Source organism: Canis lupus, chromosome 21 (genome assembly GCF_003254725.2).
Source record: "Canis lupus dingo isolate Sandy chromosome 21, ASM325472v2, whole genome shotgun sequence".
Taxonomy (NCBI): Eukaryota; Metazoa; Chordata; class Mammalia; order Carnivora; family Canidae; genus Canis; species Canis lupus.
The window spans coordinates 39,184,152-39,206,351 of NC_064263.1; the positions used below are offsets into that span (position 1 = coordinate 39,184,152).

Genomic DNA, 22,200 nt, shown 5'->3' on the forward strand with positions numbered 1-22,200 from the left:
ATTATGAGGCAAGTAGGCTCAGGGAGATTCAAGAACTTGTTTCAGGTCTTGTTCTGGAACATAGGCAGCCTGGGAATGACCCCACATCTGCCCCCAAGCCTGAGATGCTCCAGAACTGAAGGCTCACAGACCAAAAGAAACCAAAGCCAAGGGCATGGGCCACTGTCTCTAAATTATAAAGCTCTCTTATTTCAGGCTTGCCCCTAACCAGCCCCCTTAGGCCTTGGTTCACTTGAGAATGACCATTGATTAGGGCCTTGCTGTGTCCCAGGCACAGGCCAGGGTCTGGACATTCAGGATCTCATTTAATCCTCACTATAGCCCTGGGATCTGGGTATTATTATTCCTGTGTTACCAGATGAAAAAGATCTCATTTTCTCAGTGGAGATAGTGAAAACATTCCAAAGCTGCTTTGGGATTTAATTCACAGAAACCTCAGCATTTAATCTACTAAACCAGAAAGTAATCCCCTCTCTGGCTGGCTCTGGGAGCCTGGGTCTGCCCACAGTTGTGGGGGAGACCTGGTAGCTAACACTTGCACAAGAGCGCATGTGCACACAGCCCACTCGCTAACCTTGGTGGATCCCTGACCCATTCAAACGATGCCTCAGTTGAGTCCTAGATGGCTCCTTCTCCCCCTTCTTCATCAGAGGGGGGCCCGTAAGCCTCCCTCTCCTCTATGCACACACAGCCAATGACCTCTCTCAGGCCACTTGGCAGCCCCCAAAATGCTACCCCTGGCCTCAGTAAAACACTCACACCTCTCACGAAAACACCACACTCTCAGGCCTAGCCCTCTCCTGCTCTCATATCTGCTTCAAAATATACTATGTTTGTGTCTCTTTTTTTGCCAGGATCTGGCATAGCTACTCTGACAAGCTGGGCTGGGCTCGGTGGTTGTGAATGGCTGTCAGAAAGTTACTGATACCAAAATCACCAGGTAATCCTTTTGTCTTTCAAAAGAGATCTTCCTAGACAATTGTTTGGTCCAAGGCAGTGAAGACAATGGAGAAACTTGCTTAGCTTGGCAGGCTAGACAAAAGGGATTACAAGAGGAGGTTTGGGATATTTCCTAAAATTCTGCTATCCCAAGACTCTTGACCTTGGAGAGAAATTTAAACTGATCATGATTTAGGTGCCTGTTATGTGCTACACACTCTGCTTAAGGAGCTGTCTTGCAGAGGACCAGGCACACAGACAACTACAATGACAGGGTGATCCGTGCAGCCCTGGAATTATGCACATGCTATAGGAGGGTTAAGGAGGAAGGGGTGAAGTCTATCGGGGAGGGTTCCTAACGGCTTCAGGAACAGGTTTTGAAGTATAAATGCAAATGTGTTCACATGGCTGATGAAGGGACAGGGCTTTCCAGGCAGAGGAAACCGTGGGGACAAAGATCAAGAGGAATGAAGCACTAAGTGTGTAGGCTGGGGGACCTTGACATTGCTAGTGTGGACAGGGAAGTGGGGAGAAACAAGGAGATGGTTTTCTTAATGTTTACACTTTGATCTTTCAATGAATTCCATTTCCTAGCCTACCCCTGGGGCAAGAAGGTACAGGAGAAGTTACAGGGGCTTCAGCAAGCGATGGCTTTCTGCGAGGTCACTGCCATGCTCACATACCCTTCAGAGCTCCCCAGTACCTAGGCAAACAAGTTCATATAAATGAACAAAGACTAGGGGCTCCTGCTAAGCTCCCACCAGCCTCTCTGATCTCTCACTCTACCCCAGATTCTCCTGTCTTCTCCATGATTCTTCCCTGCTGAGACGGTACCTCTCTTATGACACAGAAATGGTCCTCCTGTGTCAGAGACCTGGATGAGAGCCCCATTCTGAGGCCAGCATGGCCCGCTGAGAAAAAGCAAGTGCTCAGAGGTCATCATGGTGTGTCATGTTAGAGGCTGCAGTGGACATGAGCAGGGCTGGGGCAGTGCAGTGCTTAAGCTCACAGGTCCTAGAGACAAGGTTCTCAAACTAGCTGACCACATGCAATGTTGGGGTGAAGTTATTATCAGTGCCCAACCTCACCCTTAGAGATTCCAGTTTTATTGGTTTAGGGAGAAATGCAGACGTGGGTATACCATAAAAGTTCTCCAGACGATGCAGATGGGCAGCCAAGGTGAAAACCACTGATCCAGAGCCCAACTGGGGAATTCAAGTCCCAGCTCCACTATTACCAGCTGGGTGACTTCAGGCAGGCTAAGTCACCAAGTCTCAATACTTGAAACCGTCAAAGGGAATCACACAGCAACTCCTCTGAGGACTACTGGAGGACTTAAATTAGATAATGTGCATGAAGCTCTGAGCATAAGCGCTGTGTGTGGTAAACACTCAGTATTAGCTCTCATTAGTATTGCTTTAGGCACCGTGTGCTTGACTCAGCTCTGTGTCCCCCTGTGGAGCCCACCACAAAAGAGGCCCTGAGAGGTAAGGTTGTATTAGAAGCAGTTAATTGAGCTCCTTGGGCAGCCAAGCACTGCCCACACAGAGCCCAGCCTGGGCCAGATCTTTCTAAGGCTTCCCTGAGCACTCACCCTCACTCCTCAGCAGGTTGGCAACTTGGGGTCCTCTCTGGCACCCTTTCACGACCAGCTCAAGTGCAAAGAGGTGGGATCTCAAGGCAGCCTCAGGATCCCTCTGTCTTCTCACTCCCCATGGGATGGCCTGCCCTGTCACAGCAGGACCCCCAGCAGGACCTCAAAGCTCAAGAGTGTCATGATGTGTTCTCAGGACACAAACCCAGGCATCCTAACCCCTCAACTGGCCACTCTCACCGGTGGCAGGGAAAGGCCCCCAAGGTCTCCCTGCTGTCTTTTGCCACCCTCCTCTCTGACCCCAACCAGCAGAACTGGTTGAGGTGTGCTTATCTCAGCCCTTCCTGGGAGCTTGCCAATCCAAAAACCTGCATCCCAGCACCCTGGAAACAAAACCTCACATTTTCCAGGAAGACTCGAAGATGCCTGCAGGCCTTCTGCTGTTACATTTATCAAGAACAATAAAATTCAAGAACATGTAAAGGCTGCAGTATGATTGCCAAGAATTTATTCCACTCTTGTTGCTAAGGCTCTATAGCACCGTTGAAAGACATCTTTGCAGGGAAAGGAAAGCTTCTATCCCTCTCTTCATCTCTCTGACCAGCCTTTTCCTCATACTCTGTTGCTAAGAGAAAGCAGCCAAGAGAATAGCCTCACTGCTAGATAGGCTGAGACTCCTAATCAGCAGGACTGCTGCATGGAGAGATCTGACCCCCATGGGGCCTCTCTCCTGCGTTCCCCATTCCCCATGACTTCAGGGCAGGGTCTGCAGGGGACCAGCACTTGCCCCTCCTTAGGGCAGACCCTGCCTTTTTTCTCTCTTTTCATTTCTTCTCTGCACTCAGCAGTGCTGCTCTAGTGTGGTCCATGTTAGTCTGTGCGCTGGTTTTTACTGGTATGCAACGAGATTAGGGGCAAGACATAAACGACATACGTCACTACACATACTGTTCAGTTCAGCGGACTTTTTCCCAGCAAGATTTTCCTGAAAGAAACCAGGTGTTGATTTACATTCTGCATACAATGCTCATCTCATTGCAGAAGTGAAACAGATCACACAGGCTTCTGTTGTGTATCACTGTGCTACAGAACACCCCTCACTTCAGATGGCATATGCGGCTGGTGCTAAGGTTTAGATTTGACTTTAGTAGGGGGAAAGAGGTCTCACCAATGACCCAACCATGCTTTCCCAGGTCTCTGCAAAGAGCCCAGGTGGGAGGAGGGGTGAATAGCCAGCCAGAATACAGGTTCAAATATGATCCTTATTTCCCCGCTGCCCATAACTAATTGCATTTATATTTAAATATTTATTGATACATAGTATGCCCAAGGTTACCATGAAAGAGCCAATAGGTTTCAGATGGATGATCCATATTTGGCAGAATCTGTGCTTGTAGATGGACCCAGGAGGCCAAAAGTCAGGAAATATTTTGAAAAAAATCCCACCCAAAATACATACTGTAGAAGTATTGAGAGAAGCTCAATACTGATTTAAGTAACCAACCTGGTCTTCCAAGGACCACAGCTAAGCCCTGGATCAGTTATGACAGCGCTTGTTACAATACCCAACAATGCAGCATAATGGTGACAAGCACAAACCCTCACTTGTGTACTATGCTTTGTTCTTTTTAACTACCAGGACAGATAGTCAAGGTTCTCTAATTTCTCAGAGTACTTGCTTCAACACTTAACTGTATGTGGTCCTAGAAAGTTGCCAAGACTCCATTTTTCATTTATGAAATGAGAGTGAGAATAGCCATCATGGAAAGACAGATGGGGGTTCCATGCAGGGAAGTACTTTGATGGAGGTACCCCAGGAAGGGTGGCCTAACGCTGTGCCAACTCTGAGGCACTGGGATAGCAGCTGGATGTCTCTTTGAGAGGAAGGTTGGCAAGGAGAGCTTGTGGCTTCTGAAGTTCCCTCCCAAAAACAGTTGGAAATTCTCTATCTTTCCTTTCTGGATACCAAGAGATCTCAACAGCCAGGGCTATAAGGAAAACTCATCAGCTTTTAACCAAACCTCCTGCCCCCATATCTCTAGAACCTGGTGTAGAGGGGTCCATGTGCAAGTGTGGCTCTTCATTTTCATTTATGTTTACTTGATTCAGTAATATATTATATACAATGATGTCCAAACTGCAGATAGGCCTCCTGCCTTCATGCCTCAGATGCGGGGGGGAGTCAAGCATCCCCAGAGGAAAGTGGTTCAGACCAAGGTCCTGATGGGATGACTGGCCACCTCTTCCCATGTCTCCCATGTGTGTCAGGAATGAGAGGAAGGGGCCCAAAGTGTCTTTCTATACTTCAATAACAGCACAGTAGTTTCCTAGAGCTGCCTAGGTGGTACTTTTTCACCAATTGGTGAGCTTAGAGGAACAGAAATTTATTCTCTCATCTGTTCTGGATGCCAGCCATCCAAATCAGGTGTCAGCTAGGCTGTGCTTCCTCCCAAGAAAGAATCCTTCCTTGCCTCTTCCAGCTCCTGGAGTCTCCAGGTATTCCTTAGCTTGTGGCCACATCATTCCTGCCTTGGTCTTCACATGGCCTTGTCCTCTTCTGCCTTCTCTTCTCAGTTGTCATTGGATTTAGGGCTCTCCCAGGTAATCTGGGATGATCTCATTTTAAGACCCTTAATGACATCTGCAAAAATCCTTTTTCCAAATAAGGTCACATTTACAGATTTCAGAGATTAGCATGAGGGCCTGCCTTTTGGGGGATGGGCCACTATTCACCTACTTCACCAGTTTAATGCCATTGACAGCAAGAACAGCCCCCAGCATAGAGACAATAAGTTAGATGAAAGGATCAATCTGCTTTGCTCTCTTCAAAGACATACCTTCATGACTGCCCTGTGCTAGTTCCTACGACACTGAATGAGTGGAATTTACCTCCTCTTAACTTGAGGAGCTCAAGGTTTAGAGGGGAAGTAGAGTCAGACAGAATCTTGGCTTCACCACCAACTAACTGGCAGCTGTGAAACTCAGACTTCCTTCCATGTCAAAAGAACAAAGAAAATAATACCAATGGCCAGGAAAGGGGCTGGCAGGTTTGAGGTTTCTTGACTTATGGAGGAGCCCACAGACCCCTTCCTCTGTTCTCACTCACCTGGCCTTAAAAAGTGAAGAATTATCTGATAGGTCAGTTTGGTAGGACAAATGTGGCCATGCTCCCTCCAGCCCCTCTCTTTCTCTGGGGAGCTGGCTTGCCCGCAGAGGGCATGCATTTTGCTCTCTGCTAACAATTTAGAGATCCATATTATCGACTAATGCAGCCTGTCCCAGTAAGTGTGCATGTGTCTGTGGAAGGAACTAGATAACTGTGAGGTTCAGAATGAGAAGCCAGCTTGCCTGCAGATAGAAGCCACCTTCTCCAATATCAGCTTGTAGTGTCAGTAAGAAGCATGATCTGTGGTCTCTTATTTGCCTGGCTCTTTTGTCTTATTTCTTAATTAGGTCAGAATAAGGGAGAAAAAGAGGGGTATCATCTCCCAGTGTAACAACTACTGTAGGTAGCTGTTGGAAAATTTAAATAAAATAATGCATGTCAAAGATCTTAGCATGTGTCTGGAACACAATAGGTGCTCAGTCAAGGACAGCTAAGCCATTCTCCCTTCAGCCCACAGCACCCCCTCCACATCCCTGAAAGGGGAAGCACCAAGCCTGGCATGGAGGCTGCTGCCCGGCTTCTGGATGCCCTGAGCCTGCTGGTGCTGGAGCCAGGGCCCCGCTTCAGATGCCGCCTGTTCCCGAGTGGCCGACAGCCTGGGTGGTAATCAGGGATTCCAGCCGAGCCTTTGATGCCACAGCCGGCGCGGCGAGCCGGGCACTGTTTGAAGTGCCTGCCTGTGTAATAAGGCTTTCTAATTCGCTCGAACCAAAGCAACATTTGCAGTAAAGATCATTTTTGGAATGAAAAATACATTGTGACTGGAGGGTCTGGGTTTGTTTCAAAAAAGGAGATCACCCACAAGCATCACACTCTCTAAGAAACCACCCGCCCGCGTGTTTTAAGATGGAGAGCACACCACTCAGAATTTCAAAGTGCTGTTAATTAAGAGCAGTTTATTAAAATGTCAATCTTTTAAACCAAAACAACTCTCTTCCCTAGATTGCCAGTGGGCTTCCCAGCCATTCTTCCCATCCCAGATAATCCAGAGGGCCCAGGCCCTTCACCAAGGCCCACAAAAACATATCTGTTTACAGACTGCTCCTAAGAACAGGGAAGAACTCTGAGGATGCCCCCCAACACCTGTCATTCTGACAGCCCATCCCCATGATGGCAAAGGGACTAAGGGTATGGACTCAGGAGTCAGTTTGCACAGGCCTGAATCCCAGCCCTGCCGTGCTAGCTGGGTGACCCGGAACAAACAGTTCACCTGTTTGTACCTCAGTTACTTCTTCTATAAAATGGAGTGATAATAATAAATCCTACTTTATAGGTTGCTGTGAAAGTTAAAAGAGAGAATACATAGAAAGCATTTAGACTGATGCCTGGTACACAGTGTTAAATGAGCATTAACACTGTTACTTCCCAAAGTTTCCATGAGCACGCACTATATCTCATTTATTTCTTGACCTATGTCTTTCAAGGCAGAAAATGAACCTTATTTAATTTGGCAACTCCAGTAATCAAGATTTAACACCCAGTTCATGTTAGTGGGAATGCAAGTTGGTGAAGCCACCACAGAAAACATCACAAAGATTCCTTAAAAAGTTTAAAAAAGAATTACTGTACTGTCTAGTAATTCAACTACAGTATTTACCTAAAGAAGACAAAACACTAATTTGAAAAGATATATGCACCCCTATGTTTACTGCAGCATTATTTATAAAAGACATGGAAGCAACCAAAGTGTCCATCAGTAAATAAATGGGTAAAGAAGATGTGTTATAAATATATACAATGGAATATTACTCAGCCATAAAAAAGAATGAGATCTGGCCATTCCTAATAAGATGGATGGACCCTGAAGGCATTATGCTAAGTGAAATAAGTCAGATAGGCAAACACCATATTTCTCTCACATATGGAATTCAATTAACAAAACGGAAAAAAAAAGACAAATAAACAATGAAAAATACAGAAAACAAACCGGTGATTGCCAGAGGTGTGGTAAATGGAGGAATGAGTGACAAATAGAGGGGGTTAAGAGGTACATACTTCCAGTTACAAAAGAAGTAATGCATGGAGATAAAAAGTACAGCCCTGGGAATATAGTCAATAAGACTGTAATAATGTATGATGACAGATGGTGACTACACTTACCGTGGTACTGTGGTAAGCACTGAGTAATATATGGAATTGCTGAATCATTATGTTGTACATTTTAATGTAACACTGTATGTTAATTATACTCCAATAATAAACTAAGTACATGTATGATTAGCTAAAGATAATTAAAATAAATAATTTTTAAGAAATAAAAAGTTTTAGCACTCAGTAAGTTCAGAATAAACGTTAAACATCCAATAAATGAGTCAGTAAGCGAATGAGTGCATGCAGCATCCCCATGGATGTTTGTGAATAGGACGAAGTTAGCTGCCCTGCAGGGAGGGATTCAAAATCTGAGAGCTGCCAGAGAGAACAGGGCTGTGTAGGGGCAGCTTCTGGCATGGCTCCCAGTGGCCTTCACTTTCTGGTGTTCACAGCCAGGGTGTGGGGGGACCAAGGTACACACTCCTCATGATAGAATACAGAAAACTGTGACGGGATGTCACTCCCATGATTAAGTGATACAAACTGTGACTTCCATCTCTCTGGCTCTGTCTTGCCTTCTCAGCTGGCTTGTTTTGATGAAGACATCCCTGTGGCAAAGAACTGGAGACATCTTCTGGCCAACAGCCAGCAAGGAACTGCACCCTGCTAATGGCCATGTGAGCCTGGAGTGGATCCTTCCCCAACTGAGCCTGCAGATGACTGCAGCCCCAATCAACACCCTGACTGTTGTATCTGTGAAAGATCCTGAAGCTGAGGATTCCTGACTTAGAGAAACAGTGAGATAATTAACGTTATTGTTTCAAACCACTAAGTTTTGGGGTAGTTTACTACACAGCAGCAGATAACTAAAACAGGCTGTGAGGGAAAGGAAGAAGCTAGGGTGGGAGTAGGGCTATCTCCCACCTTACCTGGGATCCAACTTGCATCTTACTTTCTGCAAGGGATCCCAGGAAAAAGATTCAAGTCAGGAGGCCTGGGTTTGGGTCCCAGCTCTGCTGCTCTCAAGTATATAATCTTGGGAAGGTTCCTTAATCTCTCCAAGCCTCTGTTGTTTTGTCTATAAAGGAAGATCACAATGCCTATCTATCTCACGAGTGTGTTAGAAAGACTGAAGTCATGTATGTAAAAATGCCTTGCAGAGCTTTTCAAACCTGTCAAGGTAGAAGCAGATAAGAGAGACCTGTGCCCTTACTCTTATGGCCACTTGAGGGCCCCAGCTGTCCCTTCAATGATTCAACACATAACCTTGGAGCATCTAGTGTGTCCGGCTTTGTACTAAACACCAGGAAAACAGAAGTAAACAAAGCAGTTAGTCCCTGCCCTCACAGAGTTTACTTTTTAGTAGAGAGACAGAAATTCACCTTGCAAGGTCAGGAGTGAGATGCAACAATGGAAGTCTGGTGCTCTGAGAGGGCGGAAATGTAGGGGGTCAGGAGAACATGGGCCAGCAGAGAAGGCTCTCTAAAGAAGTGGCCTTTGAGCTCAGAACAAAGGTATGAGTGGAATTAGCTGAGTGAAGAAGGTGGCAAAAGGATCTGCATGTTCAAAAGCCCAGTGATAAGAAACGGCAGAGCAAGTTCTTGATGAGTTATGTAGTTAGTGGAGACCCTATGTCACACCCTATTATAGGCACTGAGCATGCAACAATAATCAAAACACAAATTTCCTCCCTTCCTGAAGCTCACATTCTAATGAAGGCAGACAGATACTAAGTTAACAAATAAAACTTAAAAAGATAATTTCAGATAGTGATGAAGGTGAGAAAGTAAGTAAACCCCAGATAAGGGGATGAAGAGAGGCTGAGTGATAAAAGGGGGGACATCCATTCAGCTGGTAGGGTGAGGAAACACCTCAAGGGGTTGACACTTGACCTGAAATCTGACTGACAAGAAGGAATAAGGCATCTGAAGTTCTGAGGGAACAGTATTCCTTGCACAGGACATAGTAAATGGAATGGTCCCAAGGACGGGATGATGCAGTGTGCTCCAGAACCAGCAATAAGGCCAGCGGGCTGGAGTGGAGAAGCCAAGGGAGAAATGACTAGAAACAAGGCCAGTGAGGTGTACAGGGAAGATCATGCAGGCATTAGGCCATGGGGAGAAGGCTGGACTTTTTATCCTGGCATCAACATGACAATGTTTGAGTTCTGGAAACATACAGCATGGAGAATGAATGGGGCAAGGCAAGATAAAAGGCCAGAAAAAAAAAAAAAAAAAAGGCGGCCAGGTAGCCAGGGGAAGGCCACTTTAGGAAAAGTATGAGAGAGAGATGGTGTCAGTGAGGACTGGCTTCTAGAGCTTGGGACTCCTACTCAGCTCTGACTCATCAGCCAGGAGGAGCATACAACCTAGAGTCCATACTTGTCTCTGATCAAGTCCCTTCCCTCTAGGACTTCTGCAGAGGTTCCCTTCCACAATTGGGCAGGAAATCACCAAGAATCTTCCTAGATCTTTAGAGGACTGCCTCTCCCCCCCATTATGGATCTTCCACCAAAGGTCTCTGCATAAAGGACAGTAGCATAGACTGGACACAAATTGCCAGGGTGCGCATGCCAACTCTATCTCTTAATAGCGGTAGAACCTTAGGTAAGTTACTGAATCTCTCTGTGCTTCAGGTGCCTCAACAGTCAAATGGGCATAATAATGCAACTTGGACAGATTAAGGGAGGACAAGCTAGAGCTCTGGCACAGAGTGCTCCCCAGTATGATTAGAAGATTAAAGGGCCCATAGGCTGCCCATCTCTGTGACCTCCTCACCAAGCTTCAAATCTCTAGGGTTTAGAAAAACAAATGACAACTGATGTCTCCCCACACCCAGTGCCTTCACACAACCTGGCCTGACTTAACAAGTCCCCTGATGAACCAAAGCTTTCTTGCCTGCCCCATCCTGCACTGGGCCCAGCACACCCTCAGCCAGATGTGTTCTATGGCCACTCCCACAGCATGCTGCCAGCAGGTGAGCCAACAGGTGAGGCAGCAGCAGCAGTTCCAGGTCCTGAAACCTGCCCTCAGTGTCCATCTTCCCAGCAAGTTGCTAGGGGAGGCAGCTCATGAGGGGCTAGGAATAGCTCCACCCTGGTCTCTGATAAGTCCTAATATCCACCCAATGCTCAGCACCTCTGCCTTAAATGAATGAATGAATACGTGAAGAAAATGAATGAAAGCATGAGTAAGACACGTCTTCTCCACTAATATGTGGGTTTCTTAAGGTTATTCATTCGTTATTTAACAGATTTATTGTGTATGAATCTTCTCAAGTGCTTCTCCAGATCTAGGCTTTACCCCACTCCAGGTCCCAGGGGCGTAAACTCCATGGACCACATTATCCAGGTGCTCTTGTCTTCTGGCTTCATGAGATCAGAGGTCAAGAACAGACCAAAGCATACTGGTAAATGCGGTCTCCCACCTGGAGCTTGTGAGTAGCCCTCTGTTGGTAGCACCAGGGTGCTTCACACTCTTGTTGGTTTTCTTCAACCATACCTGTAGCTTATATAAAGTCTCTTCATTAAATTCCTTCAAAACCCATCCTCCACTTTACCCGCCTTTGTTTGGTGCAATCAGTTGGTTTCCGCCAAGTCCTCGAGCCACAAGGCCTGCTGTTCTAGGCAGTCTTCTAGTCACTGAAGCAAGGGAGGAAATTCCTGCCCTCAGGGAACTTATGTTTTAGTGGGAAGAGACTGACAAGAAGTGTAATCAATCAGTAAAAATATATATTAGCAATAAAAGCTAAGAGATGGAGGAGGGAAACTGCTATGGGGGAGGGTAGGTTGCCATTTTATGTAGGAAGGCAAGAGAGATCTCAATGAGAGAGTAAGGGTAAGAAAAGATCTGAAGTAAGTTGAAAGGGCATGGATACTGAAGGAAGAGAAGCAGAGGAAAGAGAAGTGCAAAGGCCCTGGGGCAAGATTCTCCTTGGTGAAGGAATACAGAGGAGGCAAGCCTAGCCTTTTCTCTCTCTCTGGCACCAGGGAGGCTTTAGAGAACACTGTCATTAAAAGGGAGAGAAGGAAGAGGAGGAAAGACATGGGAGCACTGGGGAGACAAATTCTAACCACAGTGTCAACCAGAGGAGCTCCTCTCAGGTTCAGTGCCCATCTGGTGTTAGCTTAGCTATCTTACCTCTCACGTCAGGAACTCTAGGTCATTCCCAGGAATGGGGCCACCCGCCATTGCTAATAAGCTCCTACCGCAGCCATCTCTTCTGCTACTCCTCTGCATGGAAGCTCCCTGCCTCCCAGACTACAACCTTCCCTCAAGAGAGCTGGTTCCCAGAGTTCCCAGAGGCAGCCTTGGGCTGGGAAGAGGCCGGCCACACAGAAGGGCCTGGTGTCTGGGGCCCAAGGCCTGCCCTACTCCCTAGGCTCACTGCCCCCAGATTTCCTTGACTAACCACAGGCAAGACCAGCCCTCTGTTGAGGGGAGGGAGCAGGAGAGGAAGAGAAGGGGGAGGAGGCAGAGGGCAGCCCAGCCTTGTGCCCGGGGAGTCTGTCCCTGGGGAGTCTCTCTCCCTTTGGTGATTGTTTCCCAGGCTCCCTGGAGCCAGAGGAGGATGGAATGTTCTTATCACTTCCCAGAGAGAGGCTTTCTTCTTCCTTCACAAAAATGTTAAGCTTCATAATCCGATAGGGAACCTGGACAGGCTGCAGCTGGTGGCCTGGGTCCTACTTCTGGGAACTGTGGGGAGGGGGGAGAGAAGGAAGGGTAGGAGGAGAAGGGGAAGGCGGCTTGCTGAACAAAACCAGGGAAGGGAGACTCCTCGGGCGTAAGGGCAAGGGACCAGCAGACCCTCCCACATCATGTGGGAACCCTTGGCAAGGAACCTCAAGATTGTGAGGGATGCCCTCCCCTGACCACACCACACCTCTGAACTATTGGAGTGGGGGGCTCCCAGTCAGGGCAGAGGGCCCTGCAACCTCTAGGGCGATGGTCTGTTCACACATCTCTATGAAGAACAGGATCGCTCTCTCTGCAGGGTGGTCTGCTGTGTCCTTTGTGGGAAGCTGAGCTGCAATCACAGGGCAAAGGCCTGCATGGGAGGGAACAGGACAGGTGAGCTCAAGGGGTTCCATGAGCCTGGGACTCTGTGATTTCCTAGGAACAGGCCACTTCCTGAAGGGGACAGGGTGGGGAGGCTCCCCAAGACTTAGAAATATAGCTAGAGCCAATGAAGATTGTACCAACAAGGTGACATGTCTCCATTCATTCATTCATTTAGCAGATATTCATTCAGTGTCTCCTGGGGAAGAAGACAGTGAGGTCCTAATGGTAAGCAGTTGTTCTCCTCTCACCTTCTGTCCTGCCCCAGGGCCCTGAGAGACTCCCCAGGTTGGCCCCTGCAACTGTAAATGCCCCAGAGGAACATACCTCTGGGAGGCCAATAGGCCCTGCCATTTTCTTAGAATCTCCAAGGAAGAGGAGCTCCTCCCTGAGGTTGGCCTGGTAGGGGGAGAAGGGTGACCTAGGGCCAGGCCCCTCAGAGCCAGTGTGCCCACTGATCCCTTCACCTCCTTCCACAGGAGTCACCATAGCTGGCCGTCCCTGGCCCTGCTGGCTACTGGACTCTAGGAACAACTGTGCTAAAAAGATGAGAACTGCTGCTCAGATCAGCTTCCAGATGGGTGCCTGGCTGGTCAGTCTGAGCTAAGATAGCTCTGGTGCAGGGAGCTCCATCGGAGGGTTAGGCGTTCGGTTAGGTAGCCCTTCTCACCTCACCTACAATCAGACCCTAATGTAAACTGCCTTTTTAAATCCACACTATATTGGAATATCTTCCCATGCACACACTCCTTTCATCCTTAGATATATATTAGAACAGTTTCATATGTAGACTTAAAAAAACTTTTAATGACAGTTATCTAAAGGGGGTTCCAAATAGGAAGACTTTTCACCTCTTGATTTTCGTATTACATGTTACTCAAATTGAACAAGATATGCATTACTTTCTGATAAAGAGCAACATGGGCATTGCTATTCTGGAATTAAAAATAAAGGTTGTTTAAAAAAAAGAAGCCCTTTTTGTATCATGGGACAGTGGTATAAACCAAGGAACAGACTACACCAGTAAGTGCTGGAGGAGGGTAGGTGTTCAATTCCACACCTGATGTACTCTGAGGCCACATTCCTCTAATACAGGGAGACTCATTCCCCGCCAGAACACTGACTATCTTTATGTGAGCCAGTTGAGGGAAGGGTCTACCCTGGGGGACCACACGGGGAGGTTGGGTCAGTCAACCTAACAGGGCTATTAGCCATCCTCCACGTGACCATCAGGAAAGATGAATGTTCACCTGGGCCAGTGTGCTATTGTCAGTATCAATCAGGAGGGAGCCAGCTGTGGTTCACCAGACTCTGAGGGCATACCTCCTCCTCTGCTCTCCTGAAAGACCCCAAGGCTGCCCCTGAGCTATAGAATGGAGCAGAGGAAAGCCTTTTATCCATGCTCAAAGCTGAAAGGTGCCCAAGTTCACAAATACTCAAAAAAATAAAAAGAAAAAAATAAAAAGAAAGAGGACCAGAGTGGGGAGGGCTGGGGCTGAACCTCATCCCCTAGGACAGATGTAACTTCCAGGGTAAAGTAGGTCAGGACATCTGACTACAGGTCTTGGCAGAGGAGCTGTATGGAAACGAGGGGAAGCTGAGGCATCTGTGCATCTCAGACTTACTGTCCATGCCCTGAGGAGAGGAGAAAAGAAAAGGAAGAAAAAGACCTCTGTGCTGCTCTTTTGAGATGGGCTCTGCACACCTCTGTGGTGGTCATTTGTCACCTTTGTGTTTTGGAGGAAACCCCAAGTCTTGGTTTCAGGCAAAGATCACGTCTTCATATGGAAGCCAGGCCCCTGCCTTCCCAGCCTCCTTGCAGCCAAAGCTCAAGCTTGTGACCTCACTCTGGTGACCAGACTCACCCACATCAAACTTGGAATGTAAAGGAAATAATGTAACAAAGATGCTGCCTGGAGTACATTCCAGGTTCTAGAAGAACCAGAACTAAAGTTCTGGGAAATGTGGTACCAGGTCCTGGCAGTGATGGACGTAGTGTTCACTGTAGGATCAGCACCTTGCAGCAACAGCCACAGGGCTCTCTCCAGATCCATCAGTTCTACAAAGTGATTTGGGTGTTCTTTCTGGCTGGTAGGCCTCCAGGCTCCGGATTCTGTTAGTTCCCAATATCCTTTAATAAATCACCATTTTAACCAAATTAGCCAGAGATGGTTTCTGTGCTTGCGAGGCAGAAGGCAGGCCTGAATCAGAGGCCTGGGTGTGTTTGGTCTAAGGAGGAAAAGGAAGGCGGCAGGTTCTCAGGAAGAGACAAGCCACCATGGACGAGTCACCCTGGAGAGAACTCAGTACTATCCACTGGTTATCAGCTTCAACGGACAAGATCCCTCTCCCCACCCTCCCCCTTTCTTCTGCACAATAAACAAGAACACACATTCCTGACTTCCTGACTTCCTGAATTTCGCCTGCAGGATGGCATAAAAGCCCCATGTTCGGGGGGGGGGGGGGGGGGGGGGGGGGAGCTAGTCTCCCCTTCCCCACAGCAGCCTTTTGTGTGTCCCCAGGGCTCTCTGTGTCACTTTGTTGCGCACAGGGGGTGTGTTTAGACCCCACTGTATGAAAATAGCATCTTTACTCTTAGTGACATTATTCCATGGCACTCAGGGTGAGCGCTGCCCCAGAGCTGTGCCATGCAAGCCAGTGGCCTGGCTGTCACCGGGCAGCAGAGTTCTGAGTGAAGACCTACAGAGCGCTGGGAGGTACACGCTGGCTGGGACTGTGAAAGGACTTTTCTATACTCAGAGCATTCCCACCCTCCAAAGCTTCTTGCCTGCCAGCTCCCACATCCCTGCAGCCCACCCCAGATGTCACAATCCTAGTGACGTCCCCTGGCCTAGGACATCTACTGCTCACACACAACCCTTCCTTACCACCTTCTCCTTCAGGGGAACGTCCACATCTGAGTTTGTTTCAAGGCCTGTTTGGGAAGGGGGCTAATGGATGAATGGTGTGTGTGTGAGAGTGCATGCCGCCGAGTGTGTGCCGGCATGCCCACCCATGCTGGGGAAGCACGAGCCCTATCTCTCTGGAGGCTGCCTGGGCTCTGGGATGCTATCGGCAGCTCCTCACTTTTGCTCCACTAGAGCCAACACAAACAGAGCCGCAGAGCCGCCCCCAGGCCGGGCCGCCTGAGAAGGCCCACGCCTCCATCCCACCCTCTTGGGCAGCTACCCATGGAGCCAGGAGCCAGGTATCAGGCTTCAGCTGGCTAGGCTCCCGGCAGCTCCTGCTGGCCCTCACTGGCCTGCAGCCCAGCCTGCCCACAGGCGCTGGCCGCAGCCTGAGTGTGGGGCCTCAGAGCTCAGCCTGCTAGAACCCATCGGCCACCAGCCCCTCCAGCCCCTGGGGTGCTGGCTTGGCAGAGAAGCAGGGCACGTGGATGAGGGTGCCCTGACTCACTAAGTTCCCCAAGACCTCCAAATTTGCCCCAGGACCCTTTCCATGAGGCAACAGGAAACCCAGGCACTTGGGCCAGAAACAGAACGTTTTGAACAATTTGAGGGGAAAAAATTATTCAGACCAATTTCAAGACATCTGAGAGCTCAAGGGGAAAATTGCAGCCACCTCTTCAGGCACTATTGTATGTTCACGCCAAACCCCAAACAGCTTGGACTGAAGTAGCACAAAGGCTGCGAGCCCCCACATCCCTCCAGCGGGGAACTGGCCTGATGCCTGGGGCTTTAGTCCTCTGGGCCACTGGGCACGTTCTCTCCTCCATGACTCCACTTTTCTGGACTCCCATTGTGTGTGGTTGATGCTCCTGGTACCACCCACCAGCTGGAGCCATCTCCTTTTCCTTTAGAACTCAGCACAGACACTGCTTCCTCTGAAAAGCTTCTTTGCCCTCCAAGACATCCCACTGCATGTCCTGACATATTGTGCCACATGCTCCTTAGGCCTACTGTTTGCTGAGCCCCTTGCAGGTACTGGGCCCTGAAAAGAGAGCTTCAGATAGGTCCCTGCATTTAAAAGCACCACTACTGTGTGAGTGTCATCACTCACGTCACAGATGCAGACACTGAGGCTCAGACAGTTTAAGTCCCTTGCCCAAAGTCACAGCTGGTAGGTAGTAAAGCTGAGATTTGGAACCAAGTAGTGGGCAGTGTGGAGCCATAGGCTTTTCCCTGAACATTTCTCCTATCCTTTCTAGGAGCTTCCCAGGAAGAGAGAGACCAACACTGCTGGGGGAGAGGAATAAGTCAGGAAGTACAGAATGGAAACTTCCACAGCAGATCCAGGTAGTAAAGGATGCATAGTCATTTACCAGGTAAACATGAAGAGTATTGCCAGTGGAAAGCAAAGCAGCTACAAAGACCTAAAAAGGCAAAATGGCAGAGGGCCCTGGCTCTGGGTTCTTACTTGTAGAGTGTAAGAAGGACATGAGAAACAGGGCTGGAAAGTCAGGCCAGACTCTCCAGGACCAATGAGCCACAACCCCTTAACACACACACACACACACACACACACTCTCTCTCTCTCTCTACTAGGCTCAGGGTCTCAGCCTGTGTTCTGCAGATAGGGCGACACCAGGGCTGTGATATAGGACGTAGAATGCTCAGATCTGACTGAAGACCCATCCTTCACAGATCCCCTGGAGTCTGCTCAGGGCAGATCACAGCCAGTCATGGGGGACACAGGAGCAATGCTGAGAGACAGAGGACAGCCCTGGGAGGCATTTAGGAGATATAATTTTTAAAAAATATATTTTTTGTCTACTTTCTCTGGCATTTGATCATATTTATTACAAGAAATTTTTTTTGTTTTTTTACTTTTACTTTTTTCCCCTTTATTTTTTTATTATTTTTTAAAAAAGATTTTATTTATTCATGAGAGACGCAGAGGGAGAAGCAGGCTCCATGCAGGGAGCCTGACGTGGGACTTGATCCAAGATCTCCAGGATCACGCCCTGGGCTCAAGGCGGCACTAAACCACTGAGCCACCAGGGCTGCCCTCTTTTCCCCTTTAAAGATAGTTTAGATGCACTTATAACAAAGTATATTTTAAACAAGTGTATGAAGTAAAAAAAAAAAAGGGGGAAGTCATTTCTCTCTGTATCCCCATCAGCTTCCCCTCCTAGAGGTCATCCCTGCAATAAATTTGGTTCTTCCTGAAGTCTTCTGGTTGCGCAAACATATGGGGCTTTCACACATATAGGGCTTTTTTCTCACTTATGAACTACACATATTCTTTGGCATAGTGCTTTTGTCCACTCAGTAATATATGGCGAGTATCATTATTCACTCATCAATAAACATTCATTGGGATCCTACTGTGTGCCAGGCCCCAGGGCCAGGAGCCTGAGCAGAACACAAAGAAGTCAGGCTTCTGCCATCATAGCCTCCACAGGCCAACACATAATAATTACAGACCATGATCAGAGTTGTGATGTGCCCACTTAAGCCACAGGTAAGGGGAACCTATTCTCAAAATATTTAAGCTGAGAACTTAAAACATGACAGAGGAGGAACCAGAAAGAATACAGGAGGATACAGAAAGAATCCTGTATCATGTCACTCCCAGGAGCTCAGGCCCTGCAGGGTGCCCGGTGGCAGGTGAGGCTTGGAAAAGGGCAGAGGGCTGGAGCCTGCAAGGCCCTGCAGGTGGAGGTAATGAATTCTGAACTTGTTCTAAGAACAAGAGGGTTTTAGGCAAGAAAATGATATTACCTGATTCATGTTTTTAAAAGATCCCTCTGTACATTCTCACCAACACCTGTTATTTACCTTTTTTTATTCTAGCCATTCTGACAGGTATGAAGTGATACCTCACTATAGTTTTGATTTGCATTTCCCTGACGGTAAGCAATGTTGAGCATCTTTTCATGTGTCTGTTGGCCATCTGTAGGTCTTCTTTTAAAAAGTGTCTATTGGGGGTCCTCCACCTTTTTATCAATAGAATTTTTTTGGTATTGAGTTTACAAATCCTTATTACAGTTTGGATATTAATCCTTTATCAGATATGTCATTTGCAAGTATTTTCTCCCCATTCATTACGTTGTCTTTTTGCTTTGTTGATGGTTTCTTTTGCTGTGCAAAAGCTTTTTATATTTATGTACAGAGAAGTCAGTACAATAGTTTATTTTTGCCTTTATATCCTTTGTCTTAGGAGACATATCTAGAAAAATGTTGCTATGGTCCATGTCAAAGAAATTATTGCCTGTACTGTCTTCCAGAATTTTTATGGTTTGATGTCTTATCTTTATGTCTCCCACCCATTTTTGAGTTTATTTTTGTATACGGTATTTGAAAGTGGTCCAATGTCATTCTTGTAAATGTGGCTGTCATTTCCCCGGCACCATTTATTGAAGAGAATATCTTTCCCTCACTGTATGTTCTCACCTCCTTTATTGTAGCATTATTTACAATAGCCAATTATTTACAATAGCCAACCTAAGGGTTCGTCAATAGATAAATGGAGAAAGAAGAGATGGGGTATTTGTATAAACAAACACATACACACTGGAATATTACATAGCCATTTAAAAAGCCATTTACAACAACATGGACCTAGAGGGTATCATACTAAGTGAAAAAAGTCAGACTAAGGATGACAAATACCATCTCATTTTACTTATATGTGGAATTTAAAAAAACAAAGGAAATTAATAAACCACAAACAAAAAGCAGAATCAGACCTTCAAATACAGAGAACAAACTGGTGGCTGGAAGGAGGTTGGAAGGATGGGCAAATGGGTACAGGGAAGTGGGAAGTGGGAAGTACAGGCTTCAAGTTATGGAATGAATATGTCACAAGGATAAAAGGCACAGAATAGGGAATATAGTCAATGATAGTGTAATAGCACCATATGGTACAGATGCTACACTTGTAGTGAGCACAGCATAACATATAGAGATGTTCAATCACTGAAAAGTACAACTGTAACAGAACAGTGTGTGTTAACCATATACAAATAACAAAAATTTAAAAAATAAAAAAAAGATCCCTTTGCCTACTATTTAAAATCTGGATTATAGGGGGACAAGTGTAAAGGCAGGGAGACCAGTTCAGAGGTAGGACAAAGTATCATCTCCTATACCCAAGATGCCCACATCCTCATCCCTGTACCTGTGAGCTTGTTAGGTTATATGGCAGAGGAGATATAAGGTTACAGATGGAATTAAGGTTACTAGTCAGCTAATCTTAAAAGAGGGAGATTATGGGATCCCTGGGTGGCGCAGCGGTTTGGCGCCTGCCTTTGGCCCAGGGCGCGATCCTGGAGACCCGGGATCGAATCCCACGTCGGGCTCCCGGTGCATGGAGCCTGCTTCTCCCTCTGCCTGTGTCTCTGCCTCTCTCTCTTTCTCTCTCTGTGACTATCATAAATAAATAAAAATTAAAAAAAAAAAGAGGGAGATTATCCTGGATTATCTTGATGAGGCCAATGTCATCATAAGGATCCTTACTTTACTCCATAGGCCTTGTGAGGGCAGAGCTGTCTCATTCACTGCTGTATCTCCAGCACCCATCAGAGTGCCTGGAAGGTAGTAGGTGCTCAGTAAATATTTGCTGAATTAATTAAATAATTAAATACAAGGGAGAATCTAGGAAGGCCAAGTTTGGAGAAAGACGATGAATTCGAAGGTCAGCACTATGCTTCCAAGTAGCTCTGTGTGGCCCACTGTAGCCACTAGAAAGATCTGGGGGAAGAGATGAGCACATGGCTGGGCTAGGAAAGATGAAGCTCCTGCAGAGGTGCCCCCAGCCGCCCTGGGCCTATGAGGCAGCACTCAGAGAGTGTAGCTAGCCAGGGTTCCTCAAGGCAGGCAAAGGCGGACTAGAGGTGGCTCGGCTGACATTACCCACTAATAGGAGGTCCTTATCACCTGGGATGGAGCCGGGCGCTCTACTTAATTCAGGAGAAAGCTACTCTCTGGGAAACAGGTGCCAATTTGTAGCAATCACAATAAGAAACATCCTCTCTCTGGCTGATGCAAGCCAACAAGGTAATAGGGCATTGTGCAGTGCTGCGAGATCAAAAGGATTTTTTTTCCAAGCCCAAGGTGGGCACTTAATCCATCTTTTGCTCTCTCTCTCTCTCCCTCCATTACAGCCCTTGGATGTACTATTTACAGGGCCTACATTAGCTGCCTTTTCAGATATCGCGCTTCCTCAAAACCACTTCAGAAGGAAAGTGAATTAGAAATGAATTTGAGATGCTTGCAGCGCCTTTACTGCCTCCTCCCTGCCCTCAGACCAGCAAGCAGGGGGTTCTAGCCTGAATGTGGTAGCCCAGGCCCACATGCTCCCCAAGACACCATTATCCTCCACAGCTAAGGCACTAGCTGTGGTCCCAAGGGCTGGTAGTCTCAGCACCCCAGTCGGCGGCTGGGGTGCTGAGAAAGGGCTGAGCACAAGGTGTGGGTAAGGAGATGAGGCAAGAAATGCCAAGACTAGGCAATGGCAGGGGAAGCCAGGCAGAGACAAAGAAGCAAATCTGGGATATGGCTCATGCTCTGGGGGGGAAGAAAGCCTTCTATCCTCTGAAGGGCATGCCCTCTTGAGCATGCAGCTTCTCACTTTTCTCTGCCTGGGTCCCTCCCTGACCTCTAGGGAGCCCAGGCACCATTGCTAGGCCACTTAGGGCAGCTGCCTGGGTGGGTGTCACGTTTATAGAGATCTAGGCCCAGCTTCCAGTACCTTCATACCACAATGACCCCCCCTTCCCTCCAGACTCATTTGGAAATGCAATAACCCTTCCCTGATACGCAGCCATCTTCTAGGTGTGGCATTCCAGGAAAGGTTAAGGGAAGGCAGGAACATGGGAGTTTCTGTCCTTAGAGTGAGAGAAAGTTTCAACATAAAAGAATGCTTCATCAGAAATCCTCCAACGTGGTTTTACAGATAAGAACATTTGTGAACTAAGAGTAGGGACCTGACATTTCTGACCCATATCCAAATGCTCTGGCCTTTCTTTGATGAGTTTAAAATCTAGGTAGTACAACTGGAAACTTGGACTTCATCTCAGGTGAGGCTTTAGATCTGGGGTTGAGGCATGGACAAGAGAAGAGGATCCCACCCCAAGCTCCAGCTCCACTTAAATCATCATACTTATTGGGATTTCCCCAAAGAGTCTGAAAGTAAATGAACAATTAGCTGTGCAGGAAGCAGATTCTCAAATGGCTTCCAGTGATCCCTGCCTCCTGTTATCACACCCTTTTGTAACTCCTCGCTTAGTGTTGATTGGACCTCATGACTCACTTCTAACAAATATGGTAAAAGTGATGAGATGTCATTCTAAGTATAGGTTATAAAAGAAGAGATTCTAAGTAACTGTGGTAAACAGTATGGAGGTTCCTCAAAAAATTTTAAATAGAAATACCAAATGATCCAGTAATTCCATTACTGGGTATTCACCAGAAAAAAACAAAAGCACTAATTCAAAAAGATATATGCGC

The 22,200-nt window shown here is 47.2% G+C and overlaps 1 long non-coding RNA gene across 10 annotated transcripts in view; it reads right to left on the reverse strand.

Moving 5' to 3' along the window:
* LOC125753247 (uncharacterized) overlaps positions 1-22,200 on the reverse strand; it is a 141,839-nt gene that overhangs the window by 107,268 nt on the left and 12,371 nt on the right. For 7 of the 10 annotated variants that reach the window (XR_007404597.1, XR_007404595.1, XR_007404603.1 and 4 more), the window contains exon 1: positions 14,515-14,657. The exons of the other annotated variants lie outside the window; for them this stretch is intronic. This is a non-coding gene — a long non-coding RNA (uncharacterized LOC125753247). Of the gene's footprint in view, positions 1-14,514; positions 14,658-22,200 lie in introns of those variants that run through there. 10 annotated transcript variants of the gene reach the window in all.